A 27,559-nucleotide genomic window follows, 5' to 3' on the forward strand; every position below is an offset into this window, starting at 1 on the left:
AGTGAGCACAACTGACTGGTACCAGTTAAGTAAATCTTTATCCAAACGAACAAGAAAGGTATTTCACAAACGCTTCACAAATACATTAGCTTAGGTTTGAATGTGTTTTTGTTTTTTTGTTTTTTTTTCTACAGCTTATTGTGCTGCCATCTGCTGGTTCAATTTCCCCAACCACACCCAGGCCTGATTACTACTACCACGCCCCTAGGATCAAGAAATCACCTTAACAAACCTGTCTGACAACAGGAAGTAGGCTAAACAATCAAACACACCATGCCACAATCTGAAGAAAACCAAGAACAAATGAAAGACAAAAGTAATTTTTGAATGGTAATAAAATTTGTCTGATGATATGAAACATTTAAGTGTGGAAAAAAACAAAAAAACAAAGAAATCTGTAAGTGGATAAATAGCACAAAAAATTTGTTCCCTTTGATGTTAATTAGGTTACAGGGAAGTAGAACATTTAAGCAAAGATGATTAACCGGGCTCCAGGTAAATTTGCTTCTTCTCTGAGAAAAATAACCAGCACCCTGACTGAAGGTAATGCAATTTTACTAACAAGATACCATCTAAACTGGCATCAAAGCACTGGGAATGTGCTTAGATTTTTTTAACTCTTTACACGCTCTTCAAACCTAGTAAAGTGTTTTATATATTTTTCTGTTGTAGATAATAAAATAATTTCACTTTTGTGAAGATACCATGGTTTGAAGGTATAACAGAGTGTGGTCCTTTATTGCTCCAGGCTCTACAGTGTACAGTATAGCTGGAGAAAAGTATGGTCACCCTGACCCTTTCTCTGACGTCTTTTTAAAAGGATGGAAGGTTTAAGAGGCTTTGAAATCAAAGCATTTTAAAACCTGGCTATGCTCACATCAGTAATCAGCCCATATCTAATGTCAACAAATTGATCAAACATGACTTCAGATATGTGTGTGTGTGTGTGTGTGTGTGTGTGTGTGTGTGTGTGTTCCTGTCTTGGCATCACAGTGAGAACCATTTTCCCGATTTCACCATCAAATTGAGGACCATTTGTACCAAAGTGAGGACATTTTGCTGGTCCTCACGACCTCTTTTGCTAACGATTAGGTTTAGGACTAAGGTATGAATTGACTTTAGGTTAAGGTTAGGGTTAGGCATGCACTGGTAATAGTTAGTTTTAGGGTTATTGTCAGGGTTAGGGCATAGAAAGGGTTGAAAATGACTGAAAATCAATGGAAGTCAATGGGAGTCAACACATGGTCCTCTCTACATATAGCAAAACAAGAGTGTGTGTGTGTGTGTGTTATTATGTGTGTGTGTAGTTTGAGTGCATGTCAGTGAAGTAAAGGGGGCTCAACACCAGCCATAAGCAGGCTGTGTGTTGAAATTTAGAGTCTTGGCTAATGAGAGGTAAAGCGTGGTCACAGAAGAAGCATCATTAATGCCAGAAATGAGTTAAATAATTAGAATCGGAACACTTTACTGCAGAAGACCCGGCTTGTAGAGAAAGGGAGGTTTTCTCTTTGGCATTAGATTTACAATGAGAGGAGAATAATGAAAATCAACAGCTTAATAAAGACAGATATCCTCACTGGCTCATCTTCCCCTTCATCTTTTTTTCATCTAGAAATTATCAAGAAAATCAGCTTTAACTGTAAATGCTTTTAATATTTCAGTTGAGAAGCTTAGTCATTGAAATAACAGGTTTAATTTATAATAATCATCCTTTAGATTGGGACCTATGTCCTGTTAGTATCTTTTTTGATATCAACACTGTATATAGTCATAAGTAATAGTTTTGACTCTAACATCAGTGAGTATTACGTAATTATTGTCTCACTATTTTATACAACAAGAAGCTACTTTTGTACATCACCCGCAGATACCTGAAGAGCATCAACACTTGTACTTTTTACAATAGTTAAAGTTACTACTTGACCTTTGAATTACACGTAGGATGCCTCACCTCTATCTCTGTATATATCAGTTTGGGCAGATCCTGTCAGCCTGTGCATTTGCTGCATGAGAGCGGAGTTCGGCGGTCATAATCCCTGCGGCTGTGTATTCCTGGATGTATCTGCTGTGACTGAGTGACAGTGGCGAGAGGAGCTGTTTCCCCTTGCAAAATCAGCCTTTACTAACACACCCACCAGCCCTCCTATTCCCTCTCCCCCCAGCTACAAACCCACCCCTCCCCTCTCATGCTGGGATTAAAACAACCTTTTGTCTATCCACAAAAGGGGTTAAACATTTCCTGCTATTGCATGAACAGCTACCCAAATCCACAAAGTTACCAGGTTAGGTTTGGAGACGTGTTCGTGCAGGAGCTTCAGACTTTTTACAGAAAGTTATTTGTTTTGGATCAGAAACAAATGTCAGGCAGAACAAGGAGAAGGCAGAGCGTAACATTGGGCTATATGAATTTGGCAGAACATTAAAGACAACATGACACTGTAATTTCATGTTAAGTCAAACGGCGCATAGTGTAAAAGAAAATAACTGTCAGCTGTGCTGATTGTGCTCGAATCAATGGAGCTTCCTCAACATTCAATAGAGGGTGGAGGTAGAGGAGAAATGGAGCAGCAACTTAAATACAAAAAGGAATAAAAAGCCTCAAGGCTCATCCTAAAGACTTCCTTTTACAATACAGTTAGAAGCCACAGAGTGCTCACCTACACCCGACAGATGTCCCCATGCAATCTACTCTAGTTGACTCAGTGAGGGGAAGCTTATTTATTGCCAACTCCTCACCATCATTATTGTGGCCCATTTTAAGAGAATGGATGTGAAAAGTCTTTTGACGTCTGTTAGCTATGGTTGCAGAGGGCAACAATGGTTTGAGAGAATGGCTTTTCTCTGCACCCAGCCTTAAATAACACTCCTGTCATGACAAAAGCACAGAAAATGTAACATTATCTGCATCAAAGAGCAATGTCCATCCCACTGAACAATCACTTAGTCCCCTTTGTCCTAAATGCACTTTGCACCACATCTTTTGACCAGTTGTAACAATATGCAGTACTTTTACTCATGACATGTACAAGTTAAGATTTTTTAAGTAAATAAGTATCATATGTTTGTTCTTTTCTTCGCAGTGGAAAATCCTGCATTTATTTCACACCTGAAGTAACAACCTACAGCCTAGAAAAACAAACCTCATAATGACAAAAAACAACATTAAACATCAAACTAATGTGTCACACCTACGGCTGGTCCTAGATTTGAAAGTGTTTAAACAATCCACTGAGTCACAGAAAAAAGAAAAGAGGGAGAAAATTTTATAAACTGAAAGAACTCTTGTGTCGCAGCAGCAGTTTTTAAAAATCTATTCAACCCAATAAACCATGTCACAAAACCCTTACATTGATGTTGTTACTCTAGCAAAGAGCAGGAACTGCAGGGTTTGGAATCAATGGACCACTAACAATAAGGTACAGATATTTATATACTCTGTATAAAAGGACACATCTATTTTTCTCTCTTGTTCAGTGAAATCAGACTAAACCTTTCCTATTTTTGTTTAGTTAGGATCACCACTTGGCAGTGAAGACAGAGGGTTCGGTATCTCTGTAATGTACATTTGTGATATAATTTAGCTTTTGTAAATGTTTGTCCTGTTTTGTGATTCATGTTTTGTGGCCATCTTGGTGTTCCTCTGTGTATTTGTTGTATAGTGTCTTTTAAGCCTAACTTAGCAGTGTCCTTATGGTTCAGTCGTGCCCAAGCTTTAGCTTCCTAGCTTTATTATCTCCACATCAACTCCACAGTCTCCATATCTTTTTGAGGAAGTGCAGTTGTCTGTCTTGCAGCAAAAAAAAACACAAAACATGATGCTCGCTCTGCAGTAGTGATGGTGTTGTCAACCCTGCAATATCCCCCTTTTTTCTTCCAAATATAACAATGGTCTTTTTTGCCAAATATTTCAATTTTAGTTTAACAAGACCACAGGGCATGTTTTCAGAAATCTTTGTCAGTGGTTGCATTAGCAATCTGGCTTTTTATATTTATTTTGGTGTAATGGCATCTTCCTCGCTGACTGACCTTTAGTCCCCAGTATGTGGACAATGACACTTTCTTACCAGCTTCAGCCAGCATCTTCACAAGGCTTTTGCTGTGTGACGTCATCTGTTTTTAGATTGTTATTAATTATTAATGACTGCTGAAAGCAAGGCTAATTATAGCATTTTATGAGCAAAACTGTATGCATGCCACATAGAGGTATTTCTTTTTTTCTAAATAGTGCAGAGAGGGATTGTTTCTGCCCCTTTTTACAAGAGGACTTCTATTTTCGGTATTTGACAGTTATTTGGAGATATTGTCTTTTCCTGTAATACCAGTTTTAAGGGCAAAATGAAAAGCTCACGTCCAACCCTGTCTGCACTAACGGGTATTGCTAAAACAGCTAAAGAGAATTTGGAGTCTACCAAAATTAGTATCAACAGGAGAGCATTTTACAAACCTAGAGGTTGGAAATCGCCCACAAATCTCTGATTGACGCTGGCCTCACCAAACTCCTCCCAAGCCCGAGTTTTTGCCTCTACCACAGCGGCCGTGGCTCGCTTGGCCTCATGGTACCAGTCAGCCACCTCAGGAATCCCACAAGCCAACCACAGCCGATAGGACTCCTTCTTCAGCTTGACAGTATCTCTTATTGCCAGTGTCAACCACCGGGTTTTGGGATTACAGTCCTAGTAGACCCTCACTATACACTTGGGCCTGCCAAGTCTGTCCGACTTCCTCCTCTTCCAGCAGATTCAACTCACCACCAGATGGTGATCAGTGGACAGCACAGCCCCTCTTTTCACCTGAGTGTCCAAGACATGTGGCCGAAGGTCCGAAGACACGACTACAAAGTCGATTATCACCTCCTGCCTAGGGTGTCCTGTGCCAAGTGCTCTGATGAACACCGTTATGCTTGAACATGGAGTTCAATGTAGAAGTCCCGACCACAGGCCTGGCTCCAGGGTGGGACCCTGGCTCCACCGTACCAGGCGACATCACGTGCGTCGTTCTAATGGTCCTCATGAAGGCGTCTGAACCGCTCTTTGTCTGACCCGTCACCCAGGGCCTGTTTGCCATGGAAACAGGCCCTGTATATATTTTTCATTATATAAACAACATGCAACAAACAACAAATTTTTCTCTGGCTAGGAGCAAGTTCCTGGCATAATTCTGACTGGATATTTGACCCTACCAGTGGCATTTAAGCCCCGGACAACATAGCCTGTAGGATCATTCGAGCACTCAAAGCCCTCCATCATGTTAGGGCGGCGGTTCAAAGAGGGGAATTTAAAAATGCAAGATATCCAAATATAACTGGGCCCCACAAGATACTTATTGTTGCACTGCATGCATATCATTTCCACCTACTAGCAGTCTACACATTTTCAACACTTGCCTAAACTGTGGTTTTACTTAAATGAAACCACTTAATTTCCTAATGAACAGCCTATAGTCTTATATGTAAACAACTCAGGATGTAAATCTGAGTTGCATGTTTCTCAGCTCCAACATCACCACATGAAATGACATCAGTTTACAAAATGCTAATAAAAACATTCATGGGAGCAGACACCTTTCAGAGAGATGATGGATAGTACCGAAGTGCATGGATTATTGTATGAAATGGGAGAAAGGGCCATATTTCTCTGAGCGAGGGGCGTGATTGACCAAGTCTAATGGGCATTATTTCTGCACACTGACTCTGTAGAGCAGAGACACTGGGCGATCCCCGTCAGCCCATTGCTCCTATAGACAACACACTGTGATAGGAGCGCAGCCCTCCCTGCTCTTTGTCATGACACCAATAGATTAACAATATTTCAATGGCAACTTTTGTCAGAGCAAAGTTCACGCTGCAGTAAAACTATGCAGCCCTAACTAGAGTTAATGTTTGTGCATGTGTATGTGGGTGTCCATGGTGAGGGCTGGCTTTTGAATTTTCTTTTCAGAAATGTGAATGGGAATGAAATATGATTGGCTAGGGTTCTGGGTTCACAAGGCTATCAAGGTGGGGTGGAAGGACACTTGTGAACCACTTCACTCCCCTGTGCAACAGAATGAAAAGAGAAGTGTGGTTGATTTAGTTATCTAATGTTCGCTTCCACTAGTAATCCTCAACAATTGTCTGTTTGAGCCCATCATACAATAAGGTGCTCTGTTATGTTTTCATGTCACGTCGAGGAGACAAACATTTAGATGTTCTCCTGGATGAACTAATAAAGCATGACAATAACATGATAGGAATAGAAAGCACTGTCCTCAGGCAATTGCTTTTCATTGTCCTCATCCATGTCTGTATCAATTTAAGTCTTGTTAACTCTGGATCAACTCATTACAACCTAATGGGAAGGGAGGCTAGCAGTGCTGAGGTGATAAAGAGTGACATGTACAGGTCTGGCCAGACGTTTACATACACGCATCATGGGCAGGATTGTTGTAGTAATTCTGGGCCTTTAAATATGCATTTGAACAATTCTTTTCATTATATAATCAACATGCAACAAACAACTAATTTTTCTCTGGCTATGAGCAAGTTCCTGGCATAATTCTGACTGGATATTTGACTATTTTTCTGGTTAATTAAAACTGGTTTCATGTCAGGAAACCAGTTTGTAAACAATGTATGCGATTTTTCTGCAGGTTGAGGACGAGGTCATTTCAAAAGCTTAATGTTAGATGATTATCCTGATATGAGGTTGAATGATTTGAAGGTAGTCATTCTTCTTCATTTTTCCACCCACTTTGTCTAATGCACCAGTAAGCCAGACAGCAAAAAAAAAAAACACAACATGACGCTAACATCACCGTGCTTTACAGTGATTTCAGTGCTCTTAGGTTTTAAAGCTGGTTCTTTTTTTCTCAGCATCCTCTTAGTCCATTTTGATGATAAACTCGCTTCCCTGTAGAGTTGTGCTGCCCTGTGGTGTTCCAGCAGTTTCCTGTTTATGAGCTTGAGTCTATGTGGTTCCTGACTTGTTTCTGAAAATTATAACTACTTTTCTTTCTTCTGAAGATCACAGTTTAGGTCAAATGCTTGACACCTTGACAGTTTGATGTTTCAACAGGACAGTGATCCCAAAGACATATTAAAAATGGTTTTTGAAGGCTTACAGGTGTCCTGAATGCCTCCCTACCAATGTTTTGACCTCAATCCTATTAAATATTGATGAACTATGATTAAAAGCTCAGTCCTTGCCAATACACCTTCCATTTCTAATAACATTAGAGGTTAAATATCCAGCCAGACTTATTTCAGCATCTTGTGGATGCCTATAAAATTTATATGGCTTCATTGCAAAATAGTAGGGTTGTATCTATATATTTGAGCCTGTTTGTTTAATTATAAACCCATCTGGATTAAATAAAATCCAGAACACATTCATATGTGTGCACCTAATTCCTGTTTTAAAACTGTAGCTGTTTGTTGTATAATAGCTCCACCTTTAAAAACATCAGTTAAAATGAATCCTTAAAAGCCAAAAAGTGTATGTAAACCTCTGACCAGCACTGCAGATAAATGAAAAAACAAATATAAACTTTGCATTGAGCCCATCAATCAAAGGACCGAGCTGAAAACAAAGGTTGGGTTATTTAGAGAATTTACACGAATTACACCAAGAGCCCCAGAGAGACGGCCGTGACCTCTCCTCAGCTTTTTGAAACAAAACAAAACCCTGGTGCCGCCCCATCTGCACACACACACCTATACACAGTGACACACTGTTGGTGGAGAGTGGTGTTACTGGTTTCCATGGTGCCATGAGGCTCAGTGACAGGACTGAAGTGTTAACATGGACAAACACAAGACAGGCGAAGAGAGAGAGTGCCACAGAGAGAGCAGTATAATAAAACACAAGGCAAGTGTGGTATAGAAGAGATTTACCACACACAGGCAGCAGACCATCCCCGAGGTTAAGGACCAGTACATATCGTATTTCCTTTTTACTCAAGAGCCTCACAGACACAACCCAAAACACACAAAACTTCCAACAGCAGAAAGTCAGAGGGGTGGCAAGTACTTTTCTTTTCCACCTATGTATTTACACCTTGCATGGTCTTTGTAAAGCAAAATAATAAAGTAGAAAGGTGTTTAATTTTAAAACAGTGTTTTCCATCTGTAGGTTTTATATGAATCCTGTTTTTTGTAACCATCCACTTACAAAAAACAATTTATGAGGGATAAGTTTTATTAAGTGGCTGCAACAAAAACAGGCTTAAAACCATTTTATTCTCCCAGATATGTGCTTACTTTCAATTAACTTTGTATTCCTTAACTGGAAAAAGCTCAGTGTTTTTTATACCAAGAAAAAACTGGAGCAAAACATGTTTCTAAATCATCATTCTGTATTTGAAGTAAAATCATTTTTAAGTTATTTCAAATACACAAAATACACAAAAGATCACGTAGAGTGTACAGATACTTTCTATAATTTTTATTGTATTAATTTAACCTTTACTTAACTAGGTAAAACAAAAACTCAAAGACAATAACTACCTGAACTTTTTTCATTAGAAGATGGATTAAAGAAATACTATGTTAAAATTAAAACTACTACTTTAAACTGATATCTGCCAGGGGCATGAATAATTTTGGGCTGAACAGTATATCCTTACTTTCAATCTGAGATTAACATAATGTTCCCATTATTTTCAAATCAAGCACACAACATAACAGAAAGTGGTTAAAATCTCAAAAGGATGAGGTGAAGCAACTTTGTTGTACTCTGTTCAGCCTTCCTGTTATCTGCTAAAGACAGTCTCTCTCTTGCAGAGTGAAAGAAATTGTTGTACAAAATATTATTTTTAGTTAGCTTCTCAGATCTATCATGCCTCACCTAAATTTGTCTAATGACACCCCACTGATAATGGAAATAGCTAGCTTAAAATGTTCTTCACTTAGCAACAGTATTCAAATCAAAAAGTGTTGTCATTGTGACATAGTAGCTCTTCTCTTATATATGGTGCATTCACTGATCATAGGTTATCTACGTGCATTTCTGCAGATCTGCATGCTGTGATGATTAAACCTTTTTTGATGTTTTAGTTCTATATTTAAATTTTTATGATTTTTGATGTTTATGGTCCCACTTTAATGCACAAGAAAAGCAGATCTATAACTATAACAAATGTAATATTCGTTTCTAAAATCTTTTCCACCCTGTGGACATCAATATTTTTACTGCTAAGAAATAAAAATATAATGCTTTTTTCTAAATAGGCAATCACAAAGTTTTTACCACTGGCAATTCTTTTTAGTTTATATACCCAATTCCCAGAACTTTTTCTTTATGTGTTTTTTTGTTTTTATGTGTTTTTGTACAGACTCTATTCTTATTTTATGTGCTGCAGAACCTCCCTGAGGATGTTCAGATATTATGCAGATATTTCCGCTGTGAGTTATTTCATTCAAGATAAACAGCTTTTTCCTTCTTGACTAGTCTAATTATGAGGCCAGGAGATTTTGATGTATTGTTATTTTGCTTCTTATGCATCATTTTATGAAAGTCCAGGTCCTCATATGTATTGCTAACTAGCCAATGACTCTGAGTGGCTTGCCAGAAAATGACAGAACGTATACAGCAAATTGGCAAGCATTTGTGTGCTAATGAAGCAGAAGAGGAAGCATTGTTGCCTGCTTTGACACAGTGTCTGGAAGGGGCTTGCATCCAACTGCAGAGAATACCAGCTGAGGACATGAGGGGATGTGGAAGAGTTCCAGGACTACTGCTCAGCAAGAGGAGGGAGTGCTCAACTGAGCAGGTTTCTTCCTCTTATATGGCCCATACTGTCACCCATAAGAATATCATCTCCAGCCCAGTGAGCATCGAGCATCCCCGGGTGATAATAAACACACACTGTCTTCACATTTTCATTCTCGCTGTATGTGTATTTGCTCTGATCCCTGTGTCCATATGCATCAACAGACGGCATAGGCATGTGTGCGCCGCCTATGCCTCCCCACAAGGACCAATTTCCATCAGCTGTCTGTGTGAGAGAGCACGATCGATGCTGCATGGAGCGCGCCATCCAGGCTGTTCATTACTGCGGGAATAGCTATGGCCATAAGCAAAACAACCCAGCCCGCTGATGCTTAACACAACAGCTAGAGCTGGGTGGGTGAATGGTAGTTTCATTTTACACAGCTCTACAGCATTAAGTCTTTAGTTTACAAGCAACTACCGGAAGAGCAGAACTTGCTGCTGAGGCGTGTTTGTGATTTAAATTTCATTAGTTCTCATTAGTTTCATTAGATAACCAGCTAAAGCAGCTTGGTGTCACCAAAAGCTATCTTTGATGTGCACATTTGTGGCACCAGGAGGGCAATGAGATATTTCTTCTACGCTTCTTCTAATCTTCATCAGCTTTACCCATGCTGTGATTCGTACTCCCAGACCACCTGCCTCCTCAAGCCAGCACATACAGAACAACTGAGCAGGGTCACAGCCCCCTAAAACAATATTCATACTTTTTAAACTCTTTCACTTGTTGACATGATACAACCACAAACTTCAACATATTTTAGTAAGATAGAACAGCACAAATTAGTGTATAATTCTCTTTCAGTTTCTCACCTGTTTCCCTCACTTTTCCTGCTTTAAGGTCAGGACTACCTGTGGCATCACATGACTCAGAGGGTCTGATCAGACAGTGCAGTAGGTTTGTAAGATTGCTGTAAAGATGTTTTGGCACACCTTCCATAACAAAGGTACCATCATGTAATTTCTAATAATAGAAAGGTTCAAGTTACAGTTGTGTATCCAAACATGGAACTTTGTGACTAAATAGGCTGTTTTGTTTCCAAACAAATGGTGAACATATGTGGCTTTGAAAAAGCAGTCTTATCCCTACTGTGTACTTTACAATGTGTCATGTTACAATGTTACACTGTGTCATGTTGACTCATGTCTGGAGTCAATGACCTGAACCTGCATCACAGTCTCAAATCCTTTGCAGCCTCTATTATTTTCTGTTCAGGGATGGTCCTTAATTTTGCTTCATCCAGCTTCCCATTAACTCTGACCAGCTTCTCTGTCCCTGCTGAAGACAAGCATCCCCACAGCATGATAATTTCACCTTTATTCATCAATGTTCTTTAACAAATACAAATGCACCCCACACTTTTCAGATTTTAAACTTGCAAAGAATTGTTCCTTCCACTACACAGTTGTGTGCTACTTTGTGCTGTTCTTGTGAAGAAGTTCAGAAGGTCTTTCCAAGGCACTGTACACAAATACTTTGTAGAAGACAGATGTTTCATTAGCAGATTAAAGATGTAAATATATATTGAAAATATGTTAAATATTCGATGCAAACATGTTTGATGTACAATAAAATCAATGGCTCATAGTAAGAACAGGAATTCCTAACGTCAAACAGGATATGAAAAAAGCAAACATTTACCTTAGGATTTACATGTATCTATTCCATTGAGTGCATAGGCCTTCTGACTTCATATTGCATTGGTAGCCTCCAGTGAATGGGCACAGAAAGGTAAGCAAAAAATAGTTTCTAAACTCTTAAAAAAGCTTTGCACAAGTACACACCTATACAAATAAGAAACAGATGGCAAAGAAGAGGAAGACAGGCTTAAAAACCTCAAACAATCTGCCTTGCAGCAAATACTTGGACTGTTTTTTGGTGAGCACAAAGCAGAAAAGAACACCTTCTTAGCCAGTCCAAACAAAACTGTCCAAAAAAGGTGTCATCCTTTGCTTCCTGCCTTCCTTTTCAAAAGGAAATCCCTACAGTGATGAATGACACAACAGAAAATGCAAAAGAGAAAAATGGATAACTTCCGCACTCTGTTAATGCGCATATTGCTAAAAATAAACAACTCTGATCCAAGCTGCAGGTGGCGGGGAGGGAGTGTTACGGTGTTCTGTGGTAAAGGAGAGATCAGTCTGTCCATAGCAGACTGTGTGTGTACAAACATGCACGAGCATGTACACAAACAGGCGCACACATTATGTAACTGCAGGTGATGGGAGTAAATGCAGGGAGTCTGATAAATCAGAAATATAGAGATAAGGGAAAAAGCAAATGAAATTAAAAGGACAGTGAAGAAGTAAAGATGCTGACCAGATGTGTATGTGTATGATGCTGTATATATGCCCAATTAACAATTTTTTCCTCCCTGGCGTCATGTGACTCGTTAGTGTTACAAGGTCTCAGGTTTGAATGGGAAGCAGGTGTGTTAAACTTGGTGTTGTTGCTTCCACACTCTCTCATACTGGTCACTGGAAGTTCAACATGGTACCTCATGGCAAAGAGCTCTCTGAGGATCTGAAAAAAAGAATTGCTGCTCTACATAAAGATGGCCTAGGTCAAAGAAAGATTGCCAACATCCTGAAACTGAGCTGCAGTTTCAGGATGTTGGCCAAGACAAGTGTGTCTGTTCACAGTCAAGTAAGGTGGTGAGAGGGTCATGGTTTGGGGCTGCATCAGTGCCGCTGGCTGTGGGGAGCTTCAGTTCATTAAGGAAACCATGAATGCCAACGTGAACAGTGGCATACTGAAGCAGGGCAGTATTCAAAAATGATAAAGATCTCAAACACATCTCCAAGATGAACACTGCATTGCTAAAGAAACTGAGGACCCTATTGACCCTGTGGGGCATACTCAAACCAAGGAGTAGCGTAAGGTCTCTAACGTCCATCAGCTCCTTGATAATGTCATAGAGGAAAGAAAAAGGATTCCAGTTGCAACCTGTGAAGCTCTAGTGAACTCCATGCCTAGGAGAGTTAAGGCAGTTTTTTTTTTCATCTCTCCTTTGCCCACCGGCCACACAAAATATTAACACTTAGGGCACAATTTGGACATTTTCACTTAGGGTGTAGTCACCTTTGTTGCCAACAGTTAAGACATTAATGGCTGTGTGTTGAGTTATTTTGAGGGGACAGCAAATTTACAATGTTATACAATCTGTACACTGACTACTTTAAATTGTATCGAAATATCATATCTACAGTGTTGAGACAGTTTTCAGTTTTGAGAGATATTATAAATGGGAAGCTGTATGTCTGTGTGGCTTAAGAGCACCGACACATAAGAATCTTCTGTTTGTTTGTGTGTGTGTGTGTGTGTGTGTGTGTTCCTGTCTTGGCATCACAGTGAGAACCATTTTCCCGATTTCACCATCTACAGGTCCTTCTCAAAATATTAGCATATTGTGATAAAGTTCATTATTTTCCATAATGTCATGATGAATATTTAACATTCATATATTTTAGATTCATTGCACACTAACTGAAATATTTCAGGTCTTTTATTGTCTTAATACGGATGATTATGGCATACAGCTCATGAAAACCCAAAATTCCTATCTCACAAAATTAGCATATCATTAAAAGGGTCTCTAAACGAGCTATGAACCTAATCATCTGAATCAACGAGTTAACTCTAAACACCTGCAAAAGATTCCTGAGGCCTTTAAAACTCCCAGCCTGGTTCATCACTCAAAACCCCAATCATGGGTAAGACTGCCGACCTGGCTGCTGTCCAGAAGGCCACTATTGACACCCTCAAGCAAGAGGGTAAGACACAGAAAGAAATTTCTGAACGAATAGGCTGTTCCCAGAGTGCTGTATCAAGGCACTTCAGTGGGAAGTCTGTGGGAAGGAAAAAGTGTGGCAGAAAACGCTGCACAACGAGAAGAGGTGACCGGACCCTAAGGAAGATTGTGGAGAAGGGCCGATTCCAGACCTTGGGGGACCTGCGGAAGCAGTGGACTGAGTCTGGAGTAGAAACATCCAGAGCCACCGTGCACAGGCGTGTGCAGGAAATGGGCTACAGGTGCCCCATTCCCCAGGTCAAGCCACTTTTGAACCAGAAACAGCGGAAGAAGCGCCTGACCTGGGCTACAGAGAAGCAGCACTGGACTGTTGCTCAGTGGTCCAAAGTACTTTTTTTGGATGAAAGCAAATTCTGCATGTCATTCGGAAATCAAGGTGCCAGAGTCTGGAGGAAGACTGGGTAGAAGGAAATGCCAAAATGCCAGAAGTCCAGTGTCAAGTACCCACAGTCAGTGATGGTCTGCTGCTGGTGTTGGTCCACTGTGTTTTATCAAGGGCAGGGTCAATGCAGCTAGCTATCAGGAGATTTTGGAGCACTTCATGCTTCCATCTGCTGAAAAGCTTTATGGAGATGAAGATTTCATTTTTCAGCACGACCTGGCACCTGCTCACAGTGCCAAAACCAATGGTAAATGGTTTACTGACCATGGTATCACTGTGCTCAATTGGCCAGTCAACTCTCCTGACCTGAACCCCATAGAGAATCTGTGGGATATTGTGAAGAGAACATTGAGAGACTCAAGACCCAACACTCTGGATGAGCTAAAGGCCGCTATCGAAGCATCCTGGGCCTCCATAAGACCTCAGCAGTGCCACAGGCTGATTGTCTCCATGCCACGCCGCATTGAAGCAGTCATTTCTGCAAAAGGATTCCCGACCAATTATTGAGTGCATAACTGTACATGATTATTTGAAGGTTGACGTTTTTTGTATTAAAAACACTTTTCTTTTATTGGTCGGATGAAATATGCTAATTTTGTGAGATAGGAATTTTGGGTTTTCATGAACTGTATGCCAAAATCATCCGTATTAAGACAATAAAAGACCTGAAATATTTCAGTTAGTGTGCAATGAATCTAAAATATATGAATGTTAAATTTTCATCATGACATTATGGAAAATAATGAACTTTATCACAATATGCTAATATTTTGAGAAGGACCTGTAATTGAGGACCGTTTGTACCAAAGTGAGGACATTTTGCTGGTCCTCACGACCTATTTTGCTAACGGTTAGGTTTAGGACTAAGGTATGAATTGACTTTAGGTTAAGGTTAGGGTTAGGCATGCACTGGTAATGGTTAGGTGTAGGGTTATTGTCAGGGTTAGGGCATAGAAAGGGTTGAAAATGACTGAAAATCAATGGAAGTCAATGGGAGTCAACACATGGTCCTCACTACATATAGCAAAACAAGAGTGTGTGGGTGTGTGTGTGTGTGTGTGTTTACAGTCAAACGAATGACTCGCACAATCAAATAAAGCCAGGTACACACTGAAATGAAATCAGCTCTAAAATATCTTGTCTGTTGTTGATTTTACTTACAGTAAATGACTCATTAGAAATCCAAATCCAAAGCTTAATCTCTTAGGAATAGACAAGCACACTTAATAAAATCTTAAATAATGTTTTCAAAAAACTATTAGGGAGAATAAACTCGTTTAAAACCTTTCAGATTGAAAGCCTAACCGGTTGGAGACTAGACTGAAAAGCAGGGGCAGAGAAATTTTCCACCAGCCTTCAGTTATTTCTAAATCTAATATAGAGTTATTAGACCCATCTTTTCAGCTTTTAGTCACTTCCCATCAATTACTATTTTGACAGGAAGGTATTTTGAGATAAGCATTTTTCATTGAAACTGCTTTATTACTCACTTAATCTGAATTCATATTTAGGCCATATGGCACACCTCGCATATACTGGTAGAAACAAATTATAAATTCATGCTATCATGGTTTACCATCAAATAATCCCCACATCATTACACATCAAGCTGTTAACAGACCATAAAGCAAATATGCATAATGAAAATCATTCCATTTATTGGGTCTGACCAGTGATTGGCATGTCAAAAAATTAGTTTTTGTTAGCTGGACATTGTAAATGCAACAACAAATAGTACTCGTACTCGTTTATTGTTTCAACAAATAAAATTTTCTTTAATGCACATTGAATTCAAATCTACTGCTATGAAGCAACCTGGAGAACAATTTTCCTTTACTGCTATGAAGCAACCTGGAGAACAATTTTCCTTTATAGTCACTATTTGTTGTTTTAAATTTAATTGTTTAATTCAGTTAAATTATAATTGTAAAATATAAATTTGAAACTGGTAAGGTTATATGTCAATGAACACCTTAAATCCTGATTATCTAACACCAATAGGACCAGATCACTACAGTAAAACAAATACACATTTATATGTGATATGAGATTGCATTGTCTAAGTGAATCAAGGTAAATAGTTGTCTTTTAAGTTTACCCTGTTTTTCTCCATGTTTTCCAAGTCACTCAGTGGAAGAAAACCACACATTTCTTCATCCCTGCTAGCATTCTTGTCTCATTCATCCTCCTCCCTTTCTTCTTCACCCACCTCCCCTCTTTTCGCTCATCTCTCCTTTCTTTCCTGGAGCCCCTGCTCCATGGTGCAGGTGACAGCTCAGGCACAATGAGATGATATCACTGGTCGGACGCAAGCAGCTTGTCTTGGTGCTGCACAACAACAGACGACTGCAGTCTGAGTCAGGCACACTGTTAAGTTAGTGGGCAAAAGAATATAAAGTGTAAAGAGTAAGAGAAGCAGGGGCTGGGTGGACGAGAGAAGTCCAACATGCAGCATAGTCATATACACGGAAAAAAGAAAGGTAGAGGTGAAGGAAAGAGATTCAAACTTCGATATATGAGAACATTTATGGTCATTATGTCTATAAGGAAGGTATTCAGCGATAGTCTGTGTGGCTGTGTGTGGGGGTAGGACTGCAGACTGGGCTTCCTTTTAATTATACTATCGCTCCCTCCTCCTCCTCCTCCTCCTCCTCCTCCTCCTCTGTGTCACTGTCAGACACACAGGCACACACACAAAAAACAGTACATGCCACACCTGCCATGAGGAAGATTGGATTTACAAAGCATCAATAATTCACTCTCCCATATATCCCTGAACACAGAAAACACAGCAAATATGGGTCTCTCCTTCAAGAATGGCCAAAAAACTGCAGAATCATATAACAATGCTGAAATAAGCAGGAAATACGTGATTGACCAATCACTGATCATTTTAGCACAAACTAGAAAAACAAACTGGTTAAGGCTGTGCAAACACAAACAATAAGATGGCTTCTGGCAGTTTTCTATTTTTAGAAACACCTGACTTAAAAAAAATCATCTCTTGGCATCAAATTCCAAAACCCCTTGCTGCTCGCTGGGAACACTGACGAAGGCAGGCTTTTATCTCAACAACTGCGTTATGCATGAGCCAGAATTTTGGCCGTCCTTCATGTAGCAGCCAAATGCACGATGCAAATGTGCTTCTGGTGTTGTGCTTTAAAGCTGCTGTTTCGTTGTTCTCCACAGTCAGCTAATAATTATTCCTCAGCTGGGAGATGACATTACAAAGGAATCTATTGTGCTTGAGCTTTCTGACTTTAGGTTATGCAAACTATTATGTTGTATATGGTTTTGTTAGTTTTAGCCTCAAACAGATTGTATAGGTTCAGTATAACGTATCAGTGTGAGAGTGTGAGAGACAATAAAAGCCACCTGTAGACTTCGAATGAATTTATTATACTTGCAAAATTTTATGTAATATTAATGCTACTTATATATTGTATGTAATGATGTGTAGAGTATTTCTAAACCATGCACATAAAAGCTTTATTTTTGCAAATTTATTTAAAAAGATGAATGAGTAGTTATGGTGGCATTTCTCAACAATTTGGGCCTTTTCATTACATAGAGAAAATGAATATTCATAAGATATTCATGACTGCACCAAATCTTCTCAGGAATCAGTGAACCCACAAGATCACCACAAGGTCAGACTTTGAAATTGTAAAAATACCCTAGAGACACCTCTCAGACTCTGTGGGCCTCAGTTAAGGGTGTTGGATATTAAAGTTTATAACAGTGCAATTAGATTTTTTTAAACAGAGCCACTACGGTTTATTTTAAAGGATTGTCTGAAAATGCGTCATCTCACCAACTGGACTAAGTTGCATCAGAACAAACCACCAGGTCTCTTAAATTTCTTTGGAACAAATAACATTGAAGATGTTTGGCCATTATGTTCACCCTTAAATCTGGCCAACATCAAACACATTAAACGATGATGGAGAGGTCATGATGTGGTCTTGTTTTATGCCTGCATCTTGCAGCCGCTTGGATGACCATGAACGTTTCTCTGTACCAAAGAATACACTTTGTTAGGCACACCTGTTCAATTGCTTGTTACGGAAACAGTGAATCAACCAAACTCAAGGCAGCAGCTCATTGCATTTAGGCCTCTAGAAATGGTAAAGATGAATTGCTGAATTTCAAACCAAACTGAATGACAAGGATTCAGTTGCATGGATTTATGACAAGGATTTATGTGACAGTGACATGGGTAACCTGCACATTTGTGAAGGCACCATTAATGCTGAAAGGTACATACAGGTTTGGGAGCAACATCTGCTGCCATACAAGCTATGTCTTTTCAGGGACATTCTGCTTAATACAGCAAGACAATGCCAAGACACATTCTGCTCATGTGACAACAGCGTGGCTTCATAGTAAAAGAGTGCCGGTACTAGAATGGCCTGCTTGCAGTCCTATATGTATCTATAAAAACATTTTTTATAAATATATATATATATATACAGGTCCTTCTCAAAATATTAGCATATTGTGATAAAGTTCATTATTTTCCATAATGTCATGATGAAAATTTAACATTCATATATTTTAGATTCATTGCACACTAACTGAAATATTTCAGGTCTTTTATTGTCTTAATACGGATGATTTTGGCATACAGCTCATGAAAACCCAAAATTCCTATCTCACAAAATTAGCATATCATTAAAAGGGTCTCTAAATGAGCTATGAACCTAATCATCTGAATCAACAAGTTAACTCTAAACACCTGCAAAAGATTCCTGAGGCCTTTAAAACTCCCAGCCTGGTTCATCACTCAAAACCCCAGTCATGGGTAAGACTGCCGACCTGACTGCTGTCCAGAAGGCCACTATTGACACCCTCAAGCAAGAGGGTAAGACACAGAAAGAAATTTCTGTACGAATAGGCTGTTCCCAGAGTGCTGTATCAAGGCACCTCAGTGGGAAGTCTGTGGGAAGGAAAAAGTGTGGCAGAAAATGCTGCACAACGAGAAGAGGTGACCGGACCCTGAGGAAGATTGTGGAGAAGGGCCGATTCCAGACCTTGGGGGACCTGCGGAAGCAGTGGACTGAGTCTGGAGTAGAAACATCCAGAGCCACCGTGCACAGGCGTGTGCAGGAAATGGGCTACAGGTGCCGCATTCCCCAGGTCAAGCCACTTTTGAACCAGAAACAGCGGCAGAAGCGCCTGACCTGGGCTACAGAGAAGCAGCACTGGACTGTTGCTCAGTGGTCCAAAGTACTTTTTTCGGATGAAAGCAAATTCTGCATGTCATTCGGAAATCAAGGTGCCAGAGTCTGGAGGAAGACTGGGGAGAAGGAAATGCCAAAATGCCAGAAGTCCAGTGTCAAGTACCCACAGTCAGTGATGGTCTGGGGTGCTGTGTCAGCTGCTGGTGTTGGTCCACTGTGTTTTATCAAGGGCAGGGTCAATGCAGCTAGCTATCAGGAGATTTTGGAGCACTTCATGCTTCCATCTGCTGAAAAGCTTTATGGAGATGAAGATTTCATTTTTCAGCACGACCTGGCACCTGCTCACAGTGCCAAAACCACTGGTAAATGGTTTACTGACCATGGTATCACTGTGCTCAATTGGCCTGCCAACTCTCCTGACCTGAACCCCATAGAGAATCTGTGGGATATTGTGAAGAGAACGTTGAGAGACTCAAGACCCAACACTCTGGATGAGTTAAAGGCCGCTATCGAAGCATCCTGGGCCTCCATACGACCTCAGCAGTGCCACAGGCTGATTGCCTCCATGCCACGCCGCACTGAAGCAGTCATTTCTGCAAAAGGATTCCCAACCAAGTATTGAGTGCATAACTGTACATGATTATTTGAAGGTTGATGTTTTTTGTATTAAAAACACTTTTCTTTTATTGGTCGGATGAAATATGCTAATTTTGTGAGATAGGAATTTTGGGTTTTCATGAGCTGTATGCCAAAATCATCTGTATTAAGACAATAAAAGACCTGAAATATTTCAGTTAGTGTGCAATGAATCTAAAATATATGAATGTTAAATTTTCATCATGACATTATGGAAAATAATGAACTTTATCACAATATGCTAATATTTTGAGAAGGACCTGTACAGTATGGCAGAGTTGGGATGCTTTTGAAAATGAATATGAAAACATAAAGGTAGTGTTCCAGATGGTAATTTTGTAGATAACCATCTGGAAGCAGCTCCATGTAAACCCTTTTTGAAAAAGGTTGCCCTTTTTCTGAAAAGAATATGGTAAATGAAAGAATAAGGCATCTGTCTGACTAAGTGAAGCACCAAATGGAAATAATATATGAAGAGGAGCAGCGAATTGATCATCACAGCAAAAACACGCCCAGAGCCACCTGAATAGAAGCTTATTTGTCTGGAATTTTGTTTGAATATCTTGGAGCCTAGAGGATTTCTTTTGAATCTCATGAGAGTTCAGCTTCTTTGCAAAGTAAGTTTGACTGACCACATAACAATAGTAAAACATTTAACATACCAAGATCCTTTGGTATGAAAATACCTGGGCCACTCACTGTTTCAGGATGTTATACTATAAACACTCAACCATGACTGAAATAGTCCTTTTATTGAAATAGAACCCTAATGGATTCAAATGCCCTCTATATGTTCAGGTATTAGTGTAATAAGGTATATATTGAAAAGATCATGTATTGATCAAATGGCTCCATAAGCATTTTGATCCATGTTTTTTTGGAGATGCTTTAAGCAGATAACTGTAAAATGTTCTGAGACAACTAATTTCCTGCACTGACAGAAGGTTAGCACATGGTAATTGCACTTATAGTGGATATATGCTTTCAAAGGCATAAACATGCAAGCATAAGCTAGAATGCTTAACCTTGGAGGATATAATCTACAAGCCTAGGTACAGATAAAGTAGAGCATTGTCCCATCTTTCAAAGAGCGGAGTTTAGATATCTTCTTGGATTAGTCATTTCTTCACTTGGATGCCAAGCACTGGAGGGGGGCAGGAATTTTAAGGAAAGAGTAACAATTGGTCTTTTCATTCATTAGAACTGCATAATTATTGAGGTTAATTCAACTTGGAGCTTGTGCACTATTGTCTTTGAATATAGCTGCCACTGCTGAAATGAATAAATTAGTGACAAAACAAAGCAAACAGACAAGCTCTGCCTCAATGCACAATGTCAGAGACACTGCCTCCAAGGATAAGAAGAAGCCTTGGAGAAAAAAAAAACCCTTTAGTTGATTATCTGGAGACAACAGCTTTGTCATTTACAGGCATCTGGGGCTGAATTTGCTCGCTGATGAGATTTCTTTGGTATCTGTGCAACATGCTCAGTCATTTACAACCTAGAGGGAGTTCATGCAGCCTGCGTGTTACATACGTAATGTAATATTTTCAAAGGTAAACATATTTTCAAAAGGTTGGAAATTGTTTATTGTGATCTACACGTGTTGTCTAGTAGGTACAGACTGGATAGTGAGGTAGAGATCTGGGATGCATTAGCTTTGTTGTATTTAAACCAGAGTCAGCATTTTCCTTTTCTTTTTGCTTTTTCTTTTAAGAGAAAAAAATTTAAGTTATAAGTTAAAAAATCACTGAATTTGTTATAATAAAGTTAAATTAACATCCTGGGACTGAATGTGTCAGAAAGTCTAAAGCCACACTAGCAGTTATTTCAAAATGGTGCTTTTAACTAAAGTGCAGCCATCATCTTTAGTCACCAACATGCTGGCACAGTGCCCTCCACTTTCCCCCGCCCTGTATGGATATAATAGCACTTCATATGCTCTCCTTTTTGCTCCTGCCAATGCCAATAACATGAGCAAAGGACACCCTGCAAAGCCTGTTGCTCTCCCATGGACAATGGTGGAAAAACGATTCATAAACCCTTTAGGGACAAGTAACAAAAGCATTAGTAGTCAATATTTTTGTACCCGTGTTTTGCACAAAATATAAAACTAAAAACTAAAAGAAAATATGAAGAACTTCTGAAAGACAACAGGTTTTTCACTTCTTTTCACAACTGTAGTCATACGTGCAACAAAAAGTAGAGAAACGCCAGAAACTCCTTTATTGCTCAGTTTTAAGATCAGCTGGTCCCGACCTGTGGCTGGTCAGTCGAAAACTCAAAAATTGGATTTTTCCAGTGCAACGGTGTGATGCTGAATTCCTCTTAACGCCTCTTGTGGTTCCACAAAACTGGCTTCATCTATATTTACCTGTGTTTGTGCAACAAAAACTGGAATGCAATTGTGCCTTCACACATGGGGTAGAGCTACCAATCACAGTTTGGTAAAAACAAAAATGTAGCAGGCCAGACATTTAGCTGAAATCTGTTCAAAAAACACCTTGATATTTTATTATTCTATTATTATCAGTAAAATGTAGGATATAAGGTGAGACCCACTGAGAAAAGTAACTTGTATAACTTGATCATCTGGATGACATTTGGTCACACCTACAGGTCATCTGCCCTGGATTGGCAGCTTTAGATGAACTTGCTGTTACAGCTGAGCTGGGTTTACCATCATTAATGTAAAACTGTGATGAGGTTGCAGCACCTTGCACACATTTCAATCTCAAAGCTCACAAACACTTATCGTTTCTTACAAGATTGGAGAAAAATGAGAGGAATGAAATGAAGGTAGAGAAGAAAATTCATAGCTAGCAGCAAGATCTCTCCACAGAAGAAAAATGAAGAGTTGAACCAATGTTATTTTCTTTACCCATTCCACCACATTCACTCCACACCCTCTCTTCCATCTTTCACCATTTTCACTTTTTCTTCATCTTCATCAAAAAGTCTCTGTATCTCTTCCCATACTGACTCTCTCCAAGCTATTTCTGCAAAACCCACCATCAGTCTGTATCCGAAGGCAGCACAGGTATACAGCCACTTTCTGAACCTCAAAGCTTGCTTATATATATATTTGAACTCCAAACAGCAGTAATACATACATTAATTCAGCTTCCTGTTCAACCAACTGTAATCACTGCTGAAATTAGATTGGCTCAGTCAACTGTGTTATATATATAACACTTACATCATTATTTTCCACAGTGATATTCTTCCTCTGAGGTGGGAACTAAATTCATCTAAAAATGTCCCCATCTGGGCTCCTACATGCGTGTGCGTGTTTGGGCCATTGGTGGATGTTTTTCAGGCACTTGACAAGACTGATGACCAGTCGAGAGCTCTTGTCAGGGGGGATTATCCCTCTGAGTGGTGCTGAGGGGCCAAAGACAGCTTGGGTTCAGAAGTGGGTCTGAGTGCTCTCTGTCTTCAGGATCTCCTCCTTATATCTAATCTGAGAGGACAGTGAGGAGTGACTAACCAGCACTCTGTCTGGTTGGGTACATCTGACCTTTCAAGGTCCTTCCTGAGTGTTTTGTCACAGAATAAAGAATTCAAGGACAGACTAATAGTAACTTTAACAGCAGGACTAATCTAAAATATTCGAGTTTGAGGTTCATAAGATGTGGTGTAACTACCATGTAACAGGCTTTGAAAGGTGAAAACTGGGTATAGGTCAACTTTATAGTCTACAAACCATGAATAAAAGATTCAATTGTATAGCCGCAGGGCTTCTCTCATCCAGTGTATAAGCCTCTGTTCTCAGTTTCTTTTCAGTTCACATCTTGTTTAGTTTATAGTTGCAGAGGTTTTTCAGCCTCTTGCAGGATTTCCCTCTGCTTAACTTCATAAACTTGGTCCCTGCTAAATAAAAGCATCCCCATAAGATGACGCTGCCACCACCATGTTTTGTGTGCAGTATTAGTTTTCTGGAACACATAATTCTTTGCATGTAGGCTAAAAAAAATGTATTTGGTCTCTGGTTTTTTTGCCCTGCGATGGACTGGCGACCTGTCCAGGATGTACCCTGCCTCTCGCCCATAGACTGCTGGAGATAGGCACCAGCTCCCCCGCGACCCACTATGGAATAAGCGGTAGAAAATGACTGATTGACTCTGGTTTTTTCCAACAATGGCTTTATCTTTGCAACTCTTCCATAAATGCTAGCATTGTGGAGTGCAGGACTAATAGTTATTGTTTCTTCAGATTCTCCAACCTAGGGATCTCTGCAGTTCCTCCAGAGTTACCATTGAACTCTTGGCTTCTCTTTGTTTGATCAATGATCTCCTGTCCGTTTAGGTAGACGGCCATGCCTGTTAGATTTACAGCTGTGCACTGCGTGCTAAATTTTCAGATGACAGATTGAACAGAGCTCTGTTAGATGGTCAAAGCTTTGTCAAATTGTTTTATAACCTAATCCTGCTTTAGACTTGCCCATTTTTCTCCCTGACCTGTCCACTGTATTATTTGGTCTTTATGATGCTGTTTGTTCACTAATCTTCTCTAACAAACCTCTGAGGTTTCACGGAAAAAAATAATTTAAACCATGTATAATTTTCCATTCACTATGTAGTTATGCATAACTACGTAGTGAAATCCATTGACGTTTGTGGATGTAACAGCAAAATAAGAAAAGGTTGAAGAGGTTTTTTTGCAAGGCCACGTAAAGGTGAAATTCTAATTTTTATTAAGGTATGTCAGGATTTAAACTGCAATATTCCCCTGCTATAGCTGCTGCTGACAAGCTCATTTGGTGTTGCAGTAATCACTGTATTCAGAAAGTTTGAAATGTTCCAGCCTCAGAAGAATGGCCTGGATCAGCACTTTATTCAGCATTTCCTCTCTCCATGCAGAGATCACAATGCCAGTTAAATCTGTCTGCTTCTTTTCCTTCCACTGTGTACTCATTATTGAGTGGCAAGTTAAATAGCCCCACAGAGTGGCAGGCATCCTGATCCCGGTGTGCCTTTCACATGGTAAACAGTTTCAAATGGGCCTTGTATTGTACTGCTATAATACAGCATCTGCTTTATGGCATGGAAAAAATGCATTGTCACCAAGTGGCATTGAAAGAGCCATTCAGGAACCACCAGGGCCTCGCCAAAATGCTGAGGCTTTGACAGTGACAAGAGCGGGTGGGTGGTGGTCGAGCAACCTGCATTCTAGTTGGATACCACTGCTGTGAAGTATTGGCCAGGCCAGAAAATCAAATGTAGTTGCAGATGATTCCAGAGACAAAAGCTCTTTGTAGTCTGGCCATGCTTAAGAAGACTGTGCTATACAAACTAGTCAATATCCCACATAACTTCAGTGGAGCAAAATGACTCCAATGAATTTATTCGTTCTCAGTGCAGCAGCATAGTGGGTCAGAGTGCTGCACTGAGCACTGGACCTTGGCCAGACAGGAATGAGACACTATGCAGCCAGAGACAGAAGATGCCTCTTATCCCTTAACTCTCCATTAAACATTTAGAGCACCACTTCTGCGTTCTCCGCCACTGAAAGCTGCTACTGCTCCTGGTGGAAAAACTTTTTAGGATCACAGAAACGTAAAGACTCTGCCAGTTCTACCAACACTTTCATAAATCATACAGCACAATTTATGGTTTTGTTCAATAGTTAGACCAGTTTTATTATTTTCTTGAGAAAAATATGTGGTGAGTGAAGCAGAGAGAAAAGAAGGACAGCACCATAACTGAAGCTGTTTAAATCTGGCCTCAAGGAATGACAAAATGTTATCTTGAGTTATATTTAATCCACGCTAAAGGATTTGAGTGATTAAAGTTGAGCAAATGAGTTTTTTTTCTGTAATGGTGAAATAAGAGCTAAGACAAAGATCTATTCTAAGACCTGACCTAAAAATTTTGTTCCAAGGTGCATCTGACACATAAAACAGAGTAAACAATGGAATGGACAGCAAATGGTGTACACATAGCAAATACCGGAGCAATAAAAAAAAAAAGTAAACAATGAAACAAAAAACACAACTACAGTTTAGTGTAACTAGACAGTAGATATTAAATGCACAATTTGACCAGTAAACATAACAATAAATGGCAATTGATTGATGATTTTAAATGGCCTGGAATCACCTGATATTGTCATTATTGCATGACTAAAATCTAGCATCATAAAATACAAGCCATTCAACACTAGGAATGGGCTGGTTTCTGAAGTCATGATTTAAATACTGCAAAGGTTTTGTGTCATATGGAGCCTGTGGACTAAACTCATGAGATTGACTGAGATTGAGATTAACTGCTGCTGCAAGCAGTCAGTCAGCTGTGTACTCCAGTCAACCTAGATAATACCTTCTAAACTTTCTTCCCTTTAAAATAAAAATAAATAAATAAAATTAAATGTATGAAAGTTTTCCGCTAGCGAACAAACCTTCATACTTGTAAGAGTACATTGGAGTTCCATGACTGGTTGAAATGTCAAACTAATAAAACAATTTTGCTGTAATCAGATCAGCCTTCCTGGTATCTGAAATCCGATGTCTAGTTCTCTCTTAGGAGGAGCTCATCACCAAAGATAAATAATCAAAATACCGGCGGAAATACAGGTCCTTCTCAAAATATTAGCATATTGTGATAAAGTTCATTATTTTCCATAATGTCATGATGAAAATTTAACATTCATATATTTTAGATTCATTGCACACTATCTGAAATATTTCAGGTCTTTTATTGTCTTAATACGGATGATTTTGGCATACAGCTCATGAAAACCCAAAATTCCTATCTCACATAATTAGCATATCATTAAAAGGGTCTCTAAACGAGCTATGAACCTAATCATCTGAATCAACGAGTTAACTCTAAACACCTGCAAAAGATTCCTGAGGCCTTTAAAACTCCTAGCCTGGTTCATCACTCAAAACCCCAATCATGGGTAAGACTGCCGACCTGACTGCTGTCCAGAAGGCCACTATTGAAACCCTCAAGCAAGAGGGTAAGACACAGAAATAAATTTCTGAACGAATAGGCTGTTCCCAGAGTGCTGTATCAAGGCACCTCAGTGGGAAGTCTGTGGGAAGGAAAAAGTGTGTCAGAAAACGCTGCACAACGAGAAGAAGTGACCGGACCCTGAGGAAGATTGTGGAGAAGGGCCGATTCCAGACCTTGGGGGACCTGCGGAAGCAGTGGACTGAGTCTGGAGTAGAAACATCCAGAGCCACCGTGCACAGGCGTGTGCAGGAAATGGGCTACAGGTGCCGCATTCCCCAGGTCAAGCCACTTTTGAAACAGAAACAGCGGCAGAAGCGCCTGACCTGGGCTACAGAGAAGCAGCACTGGACTGTTGCTCAGTGGTCCAAAGTACTTTTTTCGGATGAAAGCAAATTCTGCATGTCATTCGGAAATCAAGGTGCCAGAGTCTGGAGGAAGACTGGGGAGAAGGAAATGCCAAAATGCCAGAAGTCCAGTGTCAAGTACCCACAGTCAGTGATGGTCTGGGGTGCCGTGTCAGCTGCTGGTGTTGGTCCACTGTGTTTTATCAATGGCAGGGTCAATGCAGCTAGCTATCAGGAGATTTTGGAGCACTTCATGCTTCCATCTGCTGAAAAGCTTTATGGAGATGAAGATTTCATTTTCCAGCACGACCTGACACCTGCTCACGGTGCCAAAACCACTGGTAAATGGTTTACTGACCATGGTATCACTGTGCTCAATTGGCCTGCCAACTCTCCTGACCTGAACCCCATAGAGAATCTGTAGGATATTGTGAAGAGAACGTTGAGAGACTCAAGACCCAACACTCTGGATGAGCTAAAGGCCGCTATCGAAGCAT

The 27,559-nt window shown here is 39.8% G+C and overlaps 1 protein-coding gene across 22 annotated transcripts in view; it reads right to left on the minus strand.

The window, feature by feature from the left end:
- LOC124882776 (neuronal cell adhesion molecule-like) overlaps nt 1-27,559 on the minus strand; it is a 114,784-nt gene that overhangs the window by 66,142 nt on the left and 21,083 nt on the right. Inside the window, exon 1 of one of the 22 annotated variants that reach the window (XM_047389339.1) lies at nt 1,952-2,076. The exons of the other annotated variants lie outside the window; for them this stretch is intronic. The gene's annotated coding sequence lies outside the window, so the exon portion shown is untranslated. Of the gene's footprint in view, nt 1-1,951; nt 2,077-27,559 lie in introns of those variants that run through there. 22 annotated transcript variants of the gene reach the window in all.

This window comes from Girardinichthys multiradiatus, chromosome 2 (assembly GCF_021462225.1).
Source record: "Girardinichthys multiradiatus isolate DD_20200921_A chromosome 2, DD_fGirMul_XY1, whole genome shotgun sequence".
NCBI lineage: Eukaryota > Metazoa > Chordata > Actinopteri > Cyprinodontiformes > Goodeidae > Girardinichthys > Girardinichthys multiradiatus.